Raw genomic sequence first — 19,359 nt, 5'->3', positions numbered from 1 at the left:
GGAGGGAGGGAGGGAAAGAGGGGGGATAGAGAATGGATAGAGGGAGGGAGGGAGGGAGGAAAGACGTTATCGGGAATAGCGTCAGGTCAGAGAGAGAGAGAGAGTATACAAGAAAGGTGTCAGAATAGAGAAGCCTTGAACAAAACAATGGTTAGGTTATATACTGTGTTGATATATAATGTAATACGTCAATAAAAACAAAATTCCAATATAAAATCGTGGCCTTAGGAAAATGTTCAGTTCAAAATGACCCAATCAAAGAAAATAATTGAAAAACTTGGAAGGCATTTCGGTTTAATGATTTGCTTTTATTCAGAGAGACAGGGAGACAGAGACACACACATAGACAGACACAAAGACAGGCACGGACAGACAGAGACCCAGAGAGAGAGAAACAGACAGAGGGAACAGAGGTTATTGTCCTGGTTAACTCACAGGAAGGTGTACATTCATAACAATGGCGTTTCACCTGGTTCATTCATCACTTACAAACAGGTGGTCATTAGTGGAGGTGAGGGTGATATCTTACCTGTGTGTGTGTGTGTGTGTGTGTGTGTGTGTGTGTGTGTGTGTGTGTGTTTACTCTATCTGTACACACACGCTTATACAGTACAGCTATACTCCAACTAACGAAAACACTTTGTACGTTCACACACACACACACACACACACACACACACACACACACACAAAGTCACCATAACCCCTGGTGTATGTGCAAGTATACACTCTTCATGTACACATACACTCACGCTCTTATACACTACCTGACGCACATATAGTCGGGTTAGCTGGACACTTTTGCTGGTAGTGGTGATAAAACGCTTCCCCCAACACCACAGTCCCTCGCTTGACTGTGTGGCCTCGGCAGTTTATGGGCACTAGCAACATGTAAAAGTGTAAATATTTTATATACTTATAATACAGTCTTCTCCGAGCCATTCTAAAGCCTTGTAAGAAAAAACTTTTGCCTACAATATGACGTTGAGTATTTTTTTTGGGGTGTGTGGTAAAACTAACGTAAATAAATCTAAAGTAAAAAGAAACAGGTATTTACTTAAGATTATTAGTGAGGTATTCTTACACGTTGTTAAGTAGTGTTACAGATGGTAATACTGGTTATTAACAATGTAAGAATGTCGCTGGAAATATTTGAAATTTTTTTGGTGAGTGAATTATGATTTTAACTTTTGAACAACATGATGGAAAATTACATTATTAAAAGCCATTACTAAACACTAACTTTTTTAATATAATTTTGATATAAATTATAGAAGATGATATAAATAGGTGTACAGGAATTATTGTAATTACATTTTATAAAGTAATTAACCCCTTGAATGAGACAACTTAAACCCCTTGAGTACGATAACTTAACCCCTTGAGTACAATAACTTAAACCCTTGAGTGCGATAACTTAAACCCTTGAGTACGATATTGAAACCTTTGAGTACGATAATTTAACAAGGATACCATAGAAAAAATATCGTTGAATTGAATAATAAAAATGCTAATAAGATTTTTGTTATCATAAATAATAATATTAATTGTTAGAAAGAAAATATTACAGTATTGACAATTAATGTAGCGTTATATTGAAGCCTTGTCAAGACATTAGTTATTAGCGACTGTCATTGATATATTGTGAAGTGTAGGTGTGATGATGATGATGATGATGATGATGATGATGATGTTAGTGATAGTGATGATGATGATAGTGATGATGATGATGATGATGATGATGATGATGATGATGATAGTGATGATGATGATGAAAGTCGTAATAATGATAACAGATAATTGGTGGTAATGAATTATAAAATGATGATGATTATTAGTAATGATGAAAAATAACCAATTATAACATTTCCCCTTTTACGTGTTCTCTTAGTTGTCTCATCTACTCATTGTAATTCACTATTCTACTACTTTCCGCCTCTCCTGGTCTGCCAAGTGCTATTGGTAATGTTGACACCCCTGGGCGGTAGTGGCCGGCCATGTTGGTACTCCTGGTAAGAGTCAACAAGAAGGAATGTCAACAAAAATTTTCGAACTTATATTTGGCGGGAAATTGGTCAAAGAGGAGAGAATTTATAGTTCCAGGTCCCTCGGCATTTTACGTATTTTGAGAGAGAGAGAGAGAGAGAGAGAGAGAGAGAGAGAGAGAGAGAGAGAGAGAGAGAGAGAGAGAGAGACCCCTTTACATAACACAAAAGTCCTACAAAACATCTCGTCTTTTAACTCTATCCACCGACTGCTGTAGAAATTAAAAGTCTTAGTTCATCTACCAAGCACTTTAGTTTTTTTTTTTTAGTCATCAACTGTCGTTACTATTCTGTCATCAATTCTGTTCAATTTTCAATCATAAGTCATCAATTCTACGTATTATTTGATGTAGTTTCATCAATTATCCTTGCTTTTCTATTTCCAATCATCAATTCTTCTTTTTTTTCATCATCATTTGTAATTACTGTTTCTTTCATCAGTTATTAATCTTTCTTTCTATTTTGTCATTTATCGTCAGTTTAACTTCGTCTTCTTTTCGCAATTATATATTTTTTATAATCCTGTTTATTTTTTCTCTCCTATGTCATTTTTTTTATAATTATTTTCGTGTCTTAATTAATTTCTTGTTTTCCTTCTTCTATTGTCAATTTTCCATATTTTCCCTCCTCCATCATCAACTCTCACCAGCTATTTCTCCTTCCTCTCTCAATTCTCCTCAAATCTTCCGTCTTCCCTCACCAATTTCCCCCAACGTTCTCCTCCTTCATTCTCAATTCTCCTTAACTTTTCTCACCTCTATCGTCAATTCTCCCCAAATTTCCCCTCCTCTATCGTCACTTTTCCCTAACCTTTCCCGCCTCTATCGTCAATTCTCCCCCAACTTCTACCTTTTCCACCGTTAGTTCTTCCTTTTTTTTTTTGCCTCCTTCAATGTCAATAATCTTCAACTTTTCGTCATTTTTCGTAATTTACTTCTTCTCTTTCCTCAATTCTTCTTGATTAAACTTTCGCTTTCTTTTCGTTTCTACCTCTCACTTTATCCTTCACTATGACTCACTTTCTCCACTTTCTCTATTCGTAATGTTTACTTTCAGCATTCACTGTAACTCACTTTCTTTACTTTCTTCGTTAGGTTACGTTTGGTAGGATTAGGTTAAGTTAGGTTAGGTTAGGTTAGGTTAGGTTAGGTTAGGTTACGTTTGGTAGGATTAGGTTAAGTTAGGTTAGGTTTGGTAATATATTTATCTGATTTAAAATTATATGAATGATTTACTGTATTCAATATGTAGAGTTTGCTTTGACATTTTTACGTCGTCGTCAAATTAACTCTTAAAATATATCTATATATTTTATCACCTGGTATAACTTTTTTTAATATGATTTGTTATACCAAACGTCCTCCATTACCTTAACGTTAATTATAGTATATAAAGGTAATTCAGATGAGTTCAGGTATTTAATTAATGTTTCTACTCATCTATAGTTTATTGTGAATGTGTTTACCTGTATCGTCGTCCTTAATTACACACCTGTTCAATACCTGGACAAAAATTAGTAATTATATTGAAATTTTCGTCTTGTGACTATCTATCTATCTATCTATCTATCTATCTATCTAATCTAATCTGTCTATCAATCTACCTAATCTGTCTATTTAATCTGTCTGTCATGCAAAAAATAAACTTACTACACGCCTAAGGGAGCCTTGAGTGTGTCTTGGTCGAGAAACTTATCAGGGGATCTCAGCGAGCAGCTTCACTAACACACGCTTCCCATTCATGCAGTCCATTGGAAATCGCTTTTTCTAAGCTGCCATTACTGCTGAATCAATTTATGGCCGAGTCAGAGAAGATCCAGCAATTCGGTGTGAAGAAAATGGTTATTGGAACCATTGAAGTGAAGTGGGCGTTAGCTGAAGGGGAAGAAATAAGAGGAGGTGGTGGTGGTGGTGGTGGGTGGTGGGAGGTGGTGGTGGTGGTAAAAAGGGAGAAATCTGATATAGAAAAGAAGTGTGTGTGTGTGTGTGTGTGTGTGTGTGTGTGTGTGTGTGTGTGTGTGTGTGTGTGTGTGTGTGTGTGTGTGTGTGCTGTGCTGCCATATACATCTGTCCAACAACAGAAAATTACTTGGAAAGAGTTAAAAATCAAGAGGATATCTCTCTCTCTCTCTCTCTCTCTCTCTCTCTTTCTCAGAACCAGACTGAGATAAAAGAGACAATTACAGACAGGTGTATAGACAGAAAGACAGGTAGATGAGAGAAAAAACAGACCAACAAAAATACGAAGGGACAAGGACAGATACGGAGATATGAAGAGACAAGAGAGATAAAAGACCAAGATACGTAAATAGGAAGAGAAAGAGACATAGAGACAGAGAGGAAATGAGATGAAACGGAAGATAAAGAAGAAACAAAAAAATTTATAAACAGATAGAGAGGGACAGAGAGAGAGAGAGAGAGAGAGAGAGAGAGAGAGAGAGAGAGAGAGAGAGAGAGAGAGGACGGTGAACTAGATAAACAGATAAGTAGAGAAAGAAAAAAAAACAGGATGTAAAAAGACAGAGAGAGACAGAAGAGAAAGATAGACGGTCGTAAGCTAAGAAAATACGGAGAAATATTACCCGTCAAGACTCCTGTGGAAGCACAATCCTTTAGAGAGAGAGAAAGAGAGAGAGAGAAAGAGAGAGAGAGAGAGAGAGAGAGAGAGAGAGAGAGAGAGAGAGAGAGAGAGAGAGAGAGAGATATATAAACGTTTCCTTTCACTGAAATTCGAGGGATAGAAGGAGAGACAAACAGAGATAGAGACAGACAGACGGACAGACAGACAGAAAGAGAGACAGACAGACAGACAGACAGATTTAAAACAAGGAAACAACAGAAAATGAATCACAGTATAAATCGATGGAGAACAGACAAACCAATAATAATTATATAAGGAATGAAAGGAAAATAAAATCTAAATGGAGGACAATAAGATGAATGAGGAAATAATAAATAATGACAAATGAATGAGAGGAAATCATAACTCAGGAAGACTGATAAGGAATGCAAAGAAACAAGGAATTAACTAAGAGACTGAGAATGAATAAAGGAGAGAGTGTGTAGTGGATAAAGATGTGGATAAAGGTAATGACAGAGAAGAAAATCCCCAATATTCATCTCCAACACAAAGAATCTCCCTCACAATCCCCACCACCTATCTCCAACACACACAAGCTCATTCACAATCTCCAACACACCCACCATTCCTCCCCAACACTCCCACCATTCCTCCCCAACACACCTACTAGTCTTCTCCAACACACCTACTAGCCTTCTCCAACACACCTACTAGCCTTCCCCAACACACCTACTAGCCTTCCCCAACACACCTACTAGCCTTCCCCAACACACCTACTAGCCTTCCCCAACACACCTACTATCCTTCCCCAACACACCTACTATCCTTCCCCAACACACCCATTTCAGCCTTCCCTAACACACTCTACTAGTCTTCCCCAACATTAATGTACTAGCCTCCTCACCACATGTTTTCCCAACACAGCAAAAAAGTCAGCCTCGACGCCTGTATGCCACTGATTCCATAACACGCATCCAATTTCTTTTTATATGTGTTGATCCTCCGCTCCCCACCAATTTGTCTCTCTCGTGTTCGATGCATCAATATTATTCTAGTGAACTATCCGTGGCGCCTACTCATTTGTGGTGTGGAGAGGTAGAGAGAGAGAGGGCGGGGGGCAAGGAGGGTGGAGAGAGAGAGAGAGAGAGAGGGGCGGGGGCAAGGAGGGTGGAGAGAGAGAGAGAGAGAGGGGCGGGGGGGCAAGGAGGGTGGAGAGAGAGAGAGAGAGAGAGAGAGAGAGAGAGAGAGAGAGAGAGAGAGAGAGAGAGAGAGAGAGAGAGAGAGAGATCATCTGCACTCACTCTATTTTTGTGGTGTGTGTGAGAGAGAGAGAGAGAGAGGGCGGGGGCAAGGAGGGTGGAGAGAGAGAGAGAGAGAGAGAGAGAGGGCGGGGGTGGGGAGGGTGGGAGAGAGAGAGAGAGAGAGAGAGAGAGAGAGAGAGAGAGAGAGAGAGAGAGAGATCATCCGTGGCGCTCACTCTATTTTAGAGGAAAAAGAGCGAGGGAGATAGATTTACTGACAGCAACAAGACTTGTATTTCTGATATGTACATCGATTATAAGTAATATTATTATTATTATTATTGTTGTTGTTGTTCTTGTTGTTCTTGGTGGTGTTGTTGTTGTTTCCCTAACTCTCTACACACACACTTCAGTACTGGTCTCAGAATAAACTACAAACCTTCTGTAATATTTTCCAAACTAGTATCAAACTCATATATATAAACAAAGTCTTTAATTCTTTACAATATCTGTTACTCACTTGGTGTTTCTTCTCCAGCCAGACTGTTTACACGTCTCAGCTGTACGTGAACACTGCCGTCAAATATAGAGACCCTGGTAGGTCTGTGAGTCCGAATTAGCAAGAACGTGTTGTTATAACTCTTAGTAGGCTATATTTTGTTGTTACCTCTGATAATTATTTACTTATATTTGTTTTTGTTAAGGTAAATTGTTGTTATTTCTCTTCGTATATATATCAAAATATATATAACAAAAGAGTATTACATAATACATAATTTCTTAAGCTTTATACGAGTAAATTGTACTGTGCTGTCAGCTTTAATCCTCGCGAAAGAAAGTAAATAAGGACCTATTTTGTTTTTTTTGGTGCAAATTATTTTATACAGTATTGTGAGCTGTTGACACGACACACACACTCCTTGGTGGTTGTCATGCAATACTTGGCCTCTGGAGGGCGCATGGCCTCTTGTCATGCAGTAACATATTCTAAGTAAGATGTTCCAGTCATGCAGACAGTCAAGTATATGAGTCATGAGTGTGTGTGTGTGTGTGTGTGTGTGTGTGTGTGTGTGTTTATTACACAAGACTGATTTTCTATTTGTGTAGGTATTATTATTATTATTATTATTATTATTATTATTATTATTATTATTATTATTATTATTATTATTATTATTATTATTATTATTATTATTATTATTATTATTATTATTATTATTATTATTATTATTATTATTATCGTTATCATTATCATTATTGTTTTTATTATTATTATTATTATTGTTATTATTATCGTTATCATTATCATTATTATCACTGCCTCACCCAATAAGCTGTGACCTACATTGTTTACGCCACGGAATAGTTCGTAAAACCTGAAATGAGTTTAGCCCAACTTGCATGAGGCGTTAAGAGAGGAGCGAGAGTTTAATGGCGTGGCGAATGAGGAAAAAATTGGTCGAAAATAGAAAGACTTAACCCAAAGCTTGACAGGAGAGACAAGAAAAATATAAACAAGAATGTCTAGGCACACAATAATAAACATTAAAACAACCACAACAACAACAACCACAACACTAATAAATACGATACTACTATTACTATTACTACTACTACTACTACTACTACTACTACAATTACTACTATTATTTTATTTTTTTATTTTTAATGGCCTCCAGCCTCCCCCAATAGCCATACCTTCGCCACCATTTTATTACCTTAATATTAAATATCCTAATACATAAGTCGCTATTAAAGCTACTACTACTAATATCAATTACATTTATGAACTGAAAGATAATGCAATCGTTAGCTGACTAAGCAGAACAAATTAGGAAGAGAGAGAGAGAGAGAGAGAGAGAGAGAGAGAGAGAGAGAGAGAGAGAGAGAGAGGAGGTAAGCTTGTTAAAGGGGGGGAAGAACATTGGAGGGGGAGAGTAAAGAGGGGAACTAGAGAATGTTGTGGAAAGGGATGAGAGGCATGTGTGATGAAAAGTAAACAAAGAGAACCCTGGAATAAAGGAGGGAGATGGTGGAAGTTGAGAGAGTTCGATATGCATGATGAAAAGAGCAGAGGGAGAGAGAGAAAGGAGAAATGGATTACGAATAGATGAATAGGAGAAATAAATAATAAAAGGATAGTTGAAAGAGAGAGAGAGAGAGAGAGAGAGAGAGAGAGAGAGAGAGAGAGGTTATAAATAGTGGTAAAGGAGAGGAAGGAATAGAGAAAGATAAAAAGAATAAAAAAAAAATAAAAGAAACAGAGGCGAAAGGTGGATAAGGATAACTGTGGATAGAAAGAGAAAGACAAGGAATAGAAAATGAAACAAAGAGGTGGATAACGAGATGAATACTGATCAGGTGAAAGGAAGAGGGATAAAAGAGGCAAAAATTAATGTACGTAGGAAGAAGAAGAGACGTAGATGGAATAAGTGTAACTGATAAAAAACAAGAATAAGAGTTAAAGAAAATATAAAAAGGTTATATAATTGTACTTAATAAAAAAGAAAGGAAATGGAAAAAAAAATGATGAAAGACGATTTAGACTAACTGATAAAGAGTGATATAGAAGATAAATACTAATAATGGGAGTAAGAATAATCAAAAAGAAAGGCGGGGAATAACAAAGGAAGTTACTGATAAAATTTGAAATAGAGAGATAGATGGCAATAATGAAAGTAAAGATAGGTAGAAGGAACTTAGAGAAGAGCATGGGAACGGAGAGTGCATAGACGAATATTGGATAAAGAGAGGAATGGCATAAAATAAGGGATTTTAGGGAGCAAATCAACGTCAATGTTCAGAGGGAAATAACGGTACTGAAATGAATACAGGAAGAAGGGAGAGAGAGAGAGAGAGAAGGTTCACGAGAGGAGGAAGCAACAATAAATGGTAAACAGGGGGAAGTGGACAAGTAATACAAGAGGGTGAAAGACTGATGGTAACGAAGAGAGAGAGAGAGAGAGAGAGAGAGAGAGAGAGAGAGAGAGAGAGAGAGAGAGAGAGAGAGAGAGAGAGATTCGCGCTTGTCGACAAATTCTAACTCATGGGATGTGTCATGTTATGGTTGTAACGCTATAAGGTAAAATGTTTCTCTCTCTCTCTCTTCCCTCAGTCGCGCCTAAGAGAAAGTTTCCCAAAGAAAGTTTTCTAATATTTCGTTTGAGGATATCAAGGCAGAATATGAAAGAGGAAGTACCGAGTAAGAGAGAGAGAGAGAGAGAGAGAGAGAGAGAGAGAGAGAGAGAGACCATCACAGAGGCAACACATAACATCGTCTTATTTCTACTTTAGAAACTTTGGCAATATTCGTGTCATCTGGTGACCTAGTTGCTATTTGGCTATCCGGCTATCCGGCTATCAAGCTATTTGGCTCTCCGGTTATTTGGCGATCCAGATATTTGTCAGTCAAGCAATTTGGCGATCGAGTAGTTTGGCGAAAGTGATAGATAGAAGCTAAAAATAAAGAAGACTTTAATGCTAACAAGGGAGAAGTAACATCAAAATTAAGAAATCTAGCCGGATAGAAAAGCTAAAAACGCAAACTCAAGCTTTTTCTAGTTCAGCAGCTTAGACAGGAAGAGACAGTAACGCTAACAAGGGAGACAGAAGCGTCTTTAACAATAACAACAGCAGCTGTAAGAATATAAACAATAACAAAAGCTTCAGAATTCACCGCAATAGCAGATACAGTCATTTATAGCGATAGCAGATACAGTCATTTATAGCGATAGCAGATACTGTAACCCAGTGTCATCATACTCGAGGGGTTAAATCATCGTACTCAGGGAATTAAGTAGTACTCGGGGGTCTGTAGGTCGTACTCAGGGATTTATTAGTAGTATTCTGGTGGTCTAGACATCCTGTACTTATTCACAACTTGCACACGATACCTATACTGTGAACACTAAATAATCTTATAAATAACTATAATTATTGTAAACACTACAGACAGTAAACAAACCTGTTCAATGTAACGAGTATTTTGTTTACAGATGAAAGTATAGCAAACAAACTCTTATATATAGAAGGCATTCTGTTTGCATATGAGAGTATGACACACAAAACATTTTAATATAGGGATTATTTTGTTTACATATGGTAAGTTTCTTGTTTACTGATATACGTTGAACAAACAAACACTTTAAAACTAACGTTATATACCGTTTACATTTGGAACCTCAGAATACAAAATACGTCATACGGGGAATATTCTGTTTACAGAGGCCATATGTTGTTTACAGGTGAACAGTATTGCAAACAAAACTATAAATACAAGAATTACTCAGTGTACATATGAACGTGCTGTATATAAACCACTTCATACATAGAACGTACACGTTATTGATGAACTTTTTTGAACAGTTTTGAACAGAACTCTCCTAAAAGTGATTTACGCTGAACACTGTGTCGATATATATCTACTGCGGGGATTTAATGAAATATATATATCTAGAGGGCAAGGAACTAGTCTGAAATAGTATCTGGAGTGAAGGGAGGGATTATTTTGATATATTTCTGGAGTAGGAGGGTTTTATATCTAGTGGAGGAGAGACCAATGTGAAAATATCTAGTGGAAGGAGAGACCAATGTGAAATATATCTAGTGGAGGGAGAGACCGCTTTCAAAATATCTAGTGGAGGTAAGGGTGGGGTAATAGTCTTCCATCCATTTTATAACCTCCCACACACCTCTAACCTCCTACACGGCCTCCAGGCAACACGTCCTCCCACACACTCTAACCTCCTACACGTCCCCACCACACACTGTAACCTCCTACACGGCCTCCAGGCAACACGTCCTCCCACACACTCTCCCTCCCACACGTCCCCCACACACTCTACCTCTAAACGGCCTCCACGTCTTCAGAGGCTCAGAGGTCAAAATATTTGCCTGACTGAAGATGAGAGAACCGCACCTTGGCTGTCTCTCTCCTCCTCCTTCTCTCTCCCCCCCCTCCCTTTACTCTATCTCTCCCTCTCTCTCCCTTTACTCTATCTCTCCCCCCTCTTTCTCTCCCTGTTCTCTATTTTTTCCTCCTTTCTCTCATTTTCATGTCACTCTGTCTCATTGTCTCCATTTTTCCTCCCTTCCTTCCTATGCTCCTTCCTTCCTTCCTTTCTATGTTCCTTCCTTCATTCCTTCCTTCCTTCCTTCCTTCCTTCCTTCACCAATGCACCAGAGTCACTGTCCATCATTTCTCCTTGTTTACGCAAACACTACAGCTTGTTTACTGTTTGTCCTTTGTTTTTTTCTTTTTGTTGTTGTTCCTTATCTTCTTATTTACTGTTGTTTGTTTATTTTATTTTTGTTTGCTTTCTTTGCTTCTTGTGTTTTGCTTTTCGTGTTTACTGTTTACATTTTATTGTTTACTGTTCGCTCTCTTTTTTTATCGGTTCTTTCATTCTCATTCAGGTAACTTGGATAAATTGTTTCAATAGGTAAGAATAAATATCTGAATTTAATCACATTTTAATTTAAATTTTGAGGTTAAAAATTTAGACTTTCTGATTTTTTCCCTAAATTCAGAGTTTTTTTTTTTAGGGGTTGATACACACACACACACACACACACACACACACACACAACACACACACACACACACACACACGCTCACACATACGCACACGGTCCGTCACCAACTGTACATTAGGATTTAGAATTCGTGAACGAGGAGCTGGGAAGTTCGTCGACTGGTGATGCAAACTCAGCAGGCGCCAGGATGAGGGAGAGGGAGTGGAGTGGGGAAGGAAGGTGGAGTTGAGTGGGAGGGAAGGAGGAGTGGGAGGTACAGGAGAGAAGGAGAGGTGAGGGAGAGTGATGGTCATGGGAGAGAGAGGAGGGAGAGGGAAGGAGTGGGATGGAGAGGGAGGGGATTAAGAGGCCAGAGGGAGGATAGGGAGGAGACGAGGAGAGGGGGAGGAGGGAGACGAGGAGAGAGGAGGTGTAAAGAAGAAGGAGGCAGAAGGAGAGGGAAGGGAGGAAGATTAGATGGGGGAGGAAGCAGAGGAAGTGGGAGAGGAAGGAAAGGGGAGGGAAATGGGACAGGGAGGGGAGAGAGAGGAACTGAGAGAAGGGAGAGAGAAGAAGGAGAGGGAGAGGAGGAGGAGGAGAGAAGAGGAGAGAGGAGAGAGAGAGAGAGAGAGAGAGTTCAAAAATAAATTAAGTTCAATATCACAATCATCATTATCATCATCATTATCATCATCATCATCATCATCATCATCATCATTTGTCACTGCAGCCTTTATTAGCTTCTATGCTTCCTTTTATTTCCTTCTCCTTTCATTGTCATTCTTCTCATTACAACAGTGACCACTATCCCAAAATTGTCATTGGTAAAAGTGGCCGAATGTCTGCTTTTATTTGTGTGTCTGCCTTGTTTGTGTGTCTGCTGTATGTGTGTCTGCTTTGTTTGTGTGTCTGCCTTGTATGTGTGTGCTGCCTTTGTATGTGTGTCTGCTTTGTTTGTGTGTCTCTGGTTTGTTTGTGTGTCTGCTTTTATTTGTGTCTGCTTTTCTGTGTCCACTTTTGTATGTGTTTGGTTTTATTTGTGTGGTCTGTTTTTGTTTGTTTGCTTTTGTTTGCGTGTCTGTTTTTGTTCCCTTTGGCTTACGTCTGTGTATGGCCCATTCTTAGTGAGTAATTTATTATAGTTTTATTGTATTTTTATTATATTTTTCATACGTAATAAAGTGAAGTAGTCAGGGGAGAAGAGGAGACTTGAGTCTCGTATGTTTTCATGTTTCACCTGTGTCTCACCTGTATTCCTGTCTTACCTGTGCCTAACCTGTCTCACCTTTGCCTCACATGTGTCTTCCCTGTGTCCCAAGGTGTGTCTCACCTTTGTCTCACTTGTGTATCACACCTTTCTCCTCTGTCTTACCTGTGTCTCGCCTGTGTCTCACCTGCGTCTCACATATGTCTCACCTGCGTCTTACCTCTCCTCACCTGTAATCCCCAATTATTACAGTTTATCTTGTCAACATCACATTTTTATGATAGTCACGTAATATTATTTCATTTTCTCTTCATTCCCTTTGTATTTCTTCTTACTCTTCTACTTCTAATTCTATCGTTATCACATGCCTCTCTTCTTTGACTCCTTTCATTATTTTGTGTTATTTCATTGGTTTTAATGCGTTTTAATAATTGGTTGTTGTCCAAATTTTATTATTATTATTATTATTATTATTATTATTATTATTATTATTATTATATATTATTATTATTATTTTATTATTATTTATTTATTATTATTTTATTATTATTATTTTATTATTATATTATTATTGTTGTTGTTGTTGTTGTAGATAACATCACCTCGTAAATACTCAGTGTACTGTACAAGACTCCTTAGAGACAGATTACATTATCAAGGCTCTCTATATTATACATTAAATACAACTCACAATATCAATCTACCTTACATGTATACTCTCCATAGTTTACCATAAAGTAAACAAAGGAACATAGTGTGGGTCGGCAACATGACTCGAACGCAGTGGAGTTTACCAGCTTACACGATGATCATGTATGTAAACGTGGCGTCAGTTGCGTGTGGTTAGGTCATCTGTCTTTCAGTGTTGATTTTTTTCAGAGCGTCGTAAGTCATCCCCGACACTAATAACACTCCTGGTTGTTTCGAGTTTACTAATCATCATCATCATCATCATCATCATCATTATTATAGATGGGAAGACTAGCAAACTAACTGTTATTGACGTGTTCTCTTCTGTTTCACTTATGAGATGATGGAGTGTTCTGGCTAGTGTGTTTGTTGTTATGGTGGTTGTTCTTGTTTTCTTGCTTTTTGTTCTTCTTCTTGAGCTATTTTTGGATTTTTGTTTTATTGATGTTTTGTTTTATTGTTCTACTGTTTTTGTATTTTAATTATGTGTTCTCATTTTGTTCTTGTTCTTGTTGTTACTGTTACTGTTGTTATTGTCGTTTCACCACAAACGGACAGATACTTAGATCTTAAAACCAACACAAGAGTAGACCCAATTGCAAATATGTACCTACTTTTACAGTTAAGAAGTCAAGGCAATCGAGTACAGTGTCGGCCACTCAATTTCCTTGTGTACCAGAGGCTTAGTGAGGCTTAGTGTTCAATATGTTGTATCCGCAAAGATCTCATGGTATAGCACGTCAGGCTTAGAGACTCACTTTTTACACTTCATGGCCAAAAGGAACGTATTGTACACTTCATGGCCAAAAGGGGAACGTATTTGTACACTTCATGGCCAAAAGGGGAACATATATTAAGATAGAAGTCATAAGAGAACAGGTTTATTACGACCTGAGTGAGGTGTTACATCAATCACCTGGACCAGCGCCTTGTGTGACCTCCGCCAGCGGTACTGAAGGACAGCCTCAGTTTAAATGGAATTCAATGGTATGAAATTTAATGCTCTCTCTGTCTCTGAGTTATTGAAAAGATCTCACTATGAATGGGATCTACTGGAGATAAAATTTTATTCCTCCTCCTTCCCTGAACCTAACTCCTCTCTCACTTTTTCTACTTGGCCATCTCTCTCTCAGTCTGTTAACCTCTCTGCCCACAATGTTCTTACCCTCGTCTCAGGTCTGACAACACACCCATCTTGTGTGTGTGTGTGTGTGTCTCCACCCACAGTATACTGATGGTGGTCACTGATTTCCTGTTTACCTGCAGTAGGGGATACGAGGAAGCTTGGGCAGTAATTGGCTAGACTCACCTGTTATTAAGCGAGAAGTGTTGTGACTGTGAGCAACGTCGGGATATAGTTATGCATATAATTAGATGTATTCTCACTGACGGTATTAACTTAGGTACAAAAACTATTACATCTACAAGTACCAGTAAAGATACAGACACACGGACAGGTCTAGACACAAGGACAGGTCTAGACACAAGGACAGGTCTAGACACAAGGACAGGTCTATAGACAAGGACAGGTCTATAGACAAGGACAGGTCTATAGACAAGGACAGGTCTATAGACAAGGACAGGTCTATAGACAAGGACAGGTCTATAGACAAGGACAGGTCTATAGATGCAAGTACAAGACACAAGCTTGATGTTCTCCCTACCGTCTTACCTCTGTCAATTACGTTGATCTCTTGATTTAGTTAGCTTATCTCTCCTTCCCCGTCAATCTTGATTTGGCTTGGATTCGTGTTACTGAATTTCTACTGTCAATCATATCCGATCGCCCTGTCTACTGACAATTCCCATTTACGTCTATTATAGATTTGTCTCGTCTACCCTGTCAATTGCAGTCTTAATCTTTTGTTCCCGTCCATCACTGCTAATCCTAGCCTTCCCCCCTGTCAATCCTGTCCTTCCTCCCCTGTCAATCCTAGCCTTACCACCTCTCCACACCCTCTATCAATCACGGCCAAGGACTAACTCAGCTCCCCGTCAAGTCTTTCGTGGAGTCAGTTCAATCTTGGCCACCTGGTTTTTGCCACACTGATTAAAACCTCCAGAAAACCCTCTCCTTCTTCGTCTTCCTCTTCCTCTTCCTCTTCCTCTTCCACTCTTCCTCCTTTTACTCTTCCTACTTCCCTTCCTCTTCTTCCTCTTCTCCCTCCTCCTCTCCATCCCCTTCTTGATCCTCCCTCCCCCTCTTCCTCCTCTCTCCCTTACCTCCCTCCTGAACATCTGCCCTTCTCACACTCATTAGGACGAAGGAAACACACTGACCAGCCTCCAGTGCAGTAAAGTAATCATGTGGTTAATATATTTTTGCTTCATTAAATACAAAAGGAAAGACTATACCAATACCCGGAGTTAAGAACCCCGAATATTCTTTACTTAAGGAGTGATGGACTCGACATTTGATTAGATAAATAAATATACACAGTGTCCCAGAGAAATGTTTACAGACTGTCATACATATTTTCATGTTTTAATACAAGCATTCACGTAATCTCCACGAATATCTGTTAGGAAGTGTTTAAAATTTTATGAGACACCCTGTACATGTCCTTGCTTATATCATATATCAGACATCCATCACTGTAACACTGTGACGTGAAATACTGTATATACTGTATATATGTGCAACATCAATGAGACCCTTGGTAGAATGATCTCTGTAGCAGGTATGATTGATAGGTGTCAGGTGAGGCGCAGGTAATGAATGAACACCTGTGACACCTCACCTGGTAAATTGATAATATAAGTTAACTTCCTGTGTGTGTGTGTGTGTGTGTGTGTGTGTGTGTGTGTGTGTGTGTGTGTGTGTGTGTGTGTGTGTGTGTGTGTGTGTGTGTGTGTGTGTGTGTGTGGAATAATAATAATAATAATTAACGGTTTATTGAAAGAGCATGGCAGCCGGAAGCCTGAAAATATTCAGTTACATAATTGGGGAATGGGTCTCTTGATTTACAAATAATATACAAGCAACATAAGTGATACAAATATGATACATAATAACTAGGTGGGGAGAAGCTCAAACTACAGGGCATTTCAACATAGTGACAGTGCAAAAAGTAAGATTGACTGGGAGTGAATACACTGGTTGATTACAAGTTATTGATAATTTTTTAATTTTTTACAATGGTTAGGACTGGGCTGTTCTTATAGCTCGTATGGGCTGGGTGCGGTTGTGGTGTCGAACAACAATTCCCGGGCGAGGGATCTCGGGTGGTAGCAGGAGCCGGTGTCGAGGATGGTGCAGAAGCTTCTCACCAAATTTGCAGATGAGGTCGTGGTGATGATCAGAGAGAGCCGAGAGGGTCAGTATGTTGAGCGCTTCTTGATATGTGGAGTAGGAAGGAGAGAGAATAATCTTGCATGCCCTCTTTTACACTTTTTCTAGGTGTTTACCTTGTGTGGCATTTAGGGAGGAAGACCAGGTAGGGAGGCATAGGTGAGCTTGGGAAGTATGAATGTTGAGTAAACACTGAGGAGCTCGGGGGCAGGAACTCCGAGGGACTTGAGTCGGCGGAGGAGATGAAGACGGAAACTGGAGGATTTGACAACTTCACTGACGTGTGACTTCCAATTTAGTTTGGCGGCACTTTGAGGGCCACTAACACTGGTAGACATCTGTTAATATTTGTCAGTCGTAAACATCATGTGTCCTTGTCTCTGGTGTTAAGGGTCGCCGACACAGTATCCACGATATATGTAAACACCGCGGTGGTCCTTGTCATTGGCACTTTGAAGGTGACCGACAAAGTGCCCACACTGCTGTGTTCTTCACCTTAGGATGCACTATAGGAACACTGTTTGGTAATCAATCATTGCACTGATCACTTGAATGTTTTGCTGATTAAATCCCGGTGTAGTAAGGCTGGTAGGGCGTTGGTGATATAGCAGGGGAGTGTGTGTGTGTGTGTGTGTGTGTGTGTGTGTGTGTGTGTGTGTGTGTGTGTGTGTGTGTGTGTGTGTGTGTGTGTGTGTGTTAGGACAGAGGTGAATGGGGATGGAAATACAGACAGAGAGAACGAATAATTGCTGAGAGAGAGAGAGAGAGAGAGAGAGGTGGGAATATGGGGAATTAAGAAAAACAAATGAATAACGAACAATTACAAGAATAAATAGAACGAACTAAGACGGTGAAGCATTAAATAACAAGAGAAAAGGGAAATAATACAGTTTTAATGAGGAAGAGAAAAGGGAGAGAGAGGAGAGAGGATGGTAAGAGAGAGACAAGGAGAAGATGAAGAGACAAAACAATAAAAGGGAGGAAATGACAGATTAAGTAATGAGGGGAAAGGGGAGAGGGAAAAGGGAGAGGAGAGAGAGGGGAGGAGAGGGGCAAGGCGGGAGGGGATGGGGAGAGATAAGAAGAGGAGAAAGTGTCTAATGGGCAGTGAGGAGAAAAACGAAGGAAGAAGAAAAAGGGAGAAAGGTAAGCGAGGAGAGGAGAGGAAGAGAAAGAGAGAGACAGGGAGAGGAGTAGTAGGAGAGGAAACATAAAGGAGTGTTGGGTATTAGGAGAGGAAGGAGAAGTGACAAGAGGAGGAGAGGAGAGGAAGATGAAGAGAGAGACAGGGAAAGATGAGAAAAGTAGAAATAGGCATTGTGAGATGAGGAGAGGGGGAATAAGAGTCAAGGGTAGCTGACGAGAGAAAGAGGAAGAGGCAGGAGGAAGAAGAGGAAGAGACAGTAGGGAGAAGAGAGAGAGAGGCAGCAGGAAGAGAGGAAGCAGAGAGGAGGGAGGGAGGGGTGTCGGCTAAATACGATCAATGGGGAACGCAGTGCTGCCTCAGGTGAGCTTTGTATATCTGTGTGTGTGTGTCTGTCTGTCTGTCTGTCTGTCTATGTATTTGTCTGTTATCAGTCCATGTCTGTATGTCTGCTTGTCCCCCCCCCCCTCTCTCTCTCTCTCTCCCTCCATAAGGTCACACATGTTATAGAAAATGTGACTTTACCTTTAAAACCAATTCTCTAGTTCATGTCAAAGGTCAAAAGTTAAAATGACCTATGGTGGGAAGTACTACAATCGCTTATGTGTCATTATCTACGACACAAATCCGATATTTTAATGTAATCACCGAAGTATTCTGGAAGGAGTTAATTACAGGTATCTCACGTGCTATCACAGTGCTGATAAAGAATAATTTGTGACGTAAATTACAGACTGAAATTTGAGGAAATATTTACACATAAAATTTAATGTTTTTTTTTTTTGCAGACTTTATTATGGTCTAGACATTCACTTCCGCACACACACACACACACACACACACACACACACACACACACACACACACACACACACACACAGATTCAATACTATAGTGTGAAAATCAATATCAATCTTATATATATATATATATATATATATATATATATATATATATATATATATATATATATATATATATATATATATATATCACCATTAATGACCGCCACAGCACTATCAGTTATACGTCACAAGTATAATTGAGAAAATATATCACTCTTGAGAGACAGAGAGTCACTGTTTGAAACACAACAGGAGTGACTAATATCTAATATCGATGGCGGAGTGGTTATCGTACTAGGATGACAGTCCATTGAGCCCCTGGTTCGAATATGTGGAGGTGGTAATGTTTGAGTGGTATCTGGTGTAAGGTAGTATAAGTAGTGTAACCCTGTTCTACTGACCTGTGTGTGATGTCAGGTCCACTTAGCTGACTCTTTGGGCTGACTGTCTCAATCTGTGTTGTGGTATGTTACTTCAGCCCCACCTTAATGACATTCTGGGTTGACTAGCCTTGAATTATACACCTAAATATAACTTACACACCTGGAAACACACCTGAAAAATCACATGAATATTCTAAAATATTAAGTTCATAAACAAAAAACAAACAAAACCTAAAAAAACAAATAAACAAAATGAAACGACGAAGAATATAAATAAAACAAGAGTCAGAAGAAACTAACGAGATAATAAACAAATAAACAAGATAAGAAAATGAAAGAAGGTGATAAACAAAACAGACGAGAGTGACTTCCAACTACGAAATATATTACCGTTGTCTCTCCCTCATCAGCTGTTTGA

The sequence above is a fragment of the Homarus americanus genome, unplaced genomic scaffold (assembly GCF_018991925.1).
Source record: "Homarus americanus isolate GMGI-L3 unplaced genomic scaffold, GMGI_Hamer_2.0 scaffold19318, whole genome shotgun sequence".
Taxonomy (NCBI): Eukaryota; Metazoa; Arthropoda; class Malacostraca; order Decapoda; family Nephropidae; genus Homarus; species Homarus americanus.
The sequence above is the reverse complement of the archived record's forward strand: the minus strand, read 5'-3'. Positions refer to the sequence as shown.